General features: G+C 40.2%; 1 long non-coding RNA gene across 1 annotated transcript; it reads left to right on the top strand.

Moving 5' to 3' along the window:
- The first annotated feature begins 1406 nt into the window (after positions 1–1406).
- On the top strand, positions 1407–2157 carry LOC146859621 (uncharacterized). Its single transcript, XR_014979040.1, has 3 exons — positions 1407–1446; positions 1533–1594; positions 1942–2157. It is a non-coding gene; the product is annotated as an uncharacterized LOC146859621 (long non-coding RNA).
- Positions 2158–2391: the final 234 nt, after the last annotated feature.

The raw sequence follows: 2391 nt of genomic DNA, 5'->3' as shown, positions 1-2391 counted from the left end.
ACAATGGTTCTTGTAGGGCCTGATTTGTGCTACTATGGGGATCTGAAGTTGCTAACATTACTGACGCTAGTGTAGGTGGACTGAATGCCCAGCTCAATAAGGTGTGTTACCCTGATGAGGAAGGAGATCCACAGGAACTGTATGGGAGATGGAGGAGTATCGCCGAGGAAATTCCTCCACACGCTATGTTTTCCAAAACACTCGAACTGTCAAGGGTATTGAGCCTCTTGTTATAGCTGTTACTAGAGCTCGAGCAGACCTATGAGTGAGCAGTACAGGTAGCATTCCTGTGGGGAAAAGTGACTGCACTAAAACACTGAACATTACTGGAATAAATAATAGCAGTTTTTTGTCATCACATAATACATATTTTATCTGTGGAAGTAAAGGTTATTCCCACCTACTTGTTGGGTGGTCTAGCAGTTGTTTTGTGTCCTTTCTGTTACCACCTGTGTTTTTGGCTCCAGCACCCTATCATAAAGACTATAAACTGTATAATGGCATTTCTAAGAGACGATTCAAGAGGACAATAAACAGTGATGAGGTAGATCAAACTGATACTGCACTACAGCAGTATATTGACTTTAATTTGTGACTATTCTTTTTTGTTGGTGCGGCCTTAAACAGCAGAGAGATCACGCGCTTGACACGTGTTGTAGAGGCTGTAACCAATCAGACAGCTATGGCACTTTGGAACATCTTAGAAGAACTACAAATTGCGAGAATTGTGGTGCTCCAAAATAGGATGGTCTTCAATGTCATCCTAGCTGATCGTGGTGGAGCATGCCGCATCATTGGGAGTAGCTGCTGTGTATATATCCCTGACCACGCCCCTCCTGTTTTTGAAACAATTTCTAAATTACATAAAATAGCCACTGAAATCCATCCGGACTCAGGGACATGGACTTGGGCTGGATGGCTATGGACACTACTCTCCATTTGGGGCTGGAAATTATTATCTGCCTTATGTATATTTGTTGCGATCCTTTGCTCCAGTTGTCTTTGTATCCAATGTGGCCCACTGCTTTGTTCCCTATGCATTTCTGATTGCACTACATGTACCCCAGCTAAACGAAATGTTCAAAATGCAAATGCCAGACTAGTAACTGATCGAGAGATTACTCAACTGATGATTATTGATATAGGAGATAATTTTCATGTTTCCTCTATTGCATAGCGATGTCTTCAGCTCATGCTAAAAGGGCCATCTGTGGAAATCGCAGAAATTACCGTTGACATAAGGTGAAGCCATTTTGATTGTGGCAGCCATTTTAGTTAGCCACGTGCTAGCCATGTGCTTCTTCCGTCTTTACTGTTGCCTGCTTTTCAATTCTACGGGATAAATAATGATGCTGGCTCACCTCAAATATTTTGTAGGTGTGGCCTAAAATATTCACACGCCACATCACTCGCTCTAGCTTTGACGTTATCGCCTGTTTCCGGGGGGTAAGTCATGTTGTTTTACAATATTTCCAAACGTGAGACTTAATTCAAGCACTCGTTCTGATGGAGTCATTCCTTTTGGTTTTCAGCATCGGTTATCCTGCTTACATTGTTCAATTTTTATTAAGGCCACACCTACAAAATATTTGAGGTGAGCCAGCATCATTATTTATTCAGTAGACTTGTCGCATGTATTGAGTTTCCCCTCAGCATTTCTCTCGTGACTTTACTTCTGTTTTATTTAATTAAATGTCTTATTCGGGAGCCACGGTCATTCTTATTCTTATTTTTATTTTTTCACTTGCACTATTGGGTGATGGTATTCCTTCTGGTTAAACTCGTGGTTTTCTTTGAAAAGAAAGGCTGATTCACCACAATAGTGTCTCACGGTTGCATTATGAGCACCATGTGAATCAAGTAATCTGTCACCATGTATCCTTCTTGCGAAAATAGGGTAACAATGTGTTGTATGTATAACAATATATATTTCTTTCACAGAACGCCCCTGACGAAGGGACAACCAAGTCCCGAAATGCATTGGGCTCATCACAAGCATTTCGATGTGATCTCATGAAATATTATGTGGCATGTTTAAATATTATATTGTTTATGGCAGTTGTCTACCATTCTCTGTAAAAATGTTGACACATGACCAATGTAATTATTTTTTTTGAAGCTGTTGTTTGCATATATGTCGAAAATATATGTTTAAACGAGTAATTGAGTTGGATGTTTTTTGACTGATAATCTTTTGTAAATTTTTGCGAATTGAGATTAATTGTTAGTGACGTAGTTCACAATTAGCACAGTGCGCAGCGTCAATCATTAGGTGATTGAACCATTGTATCTAGTTTTTTCATGCCTGATAGACAGCGGGCATTACGCTGCAGCACCTATATCACTCAGATCAAACCTAGGGGTAAATTAGAAAACTAGGAGTGCTCTGCT

This window comes from Triturus cristatus, chromosome 3_1 (assembly GCF_964204655.1).
Source record: "Triturus cristatus chromosome 3_1, aTriCri1.1, whole genome shotgun sequence".
Classification (NCBI taxonomy): Eukaryota; Metazoa; Chordata; class Amphibia; order Caudata; family Salamandridae; genus Triturus; species Triturus cristatus.
This window is presented reverse-complemented; position numbering and strand designations above follow the sequence as displayed.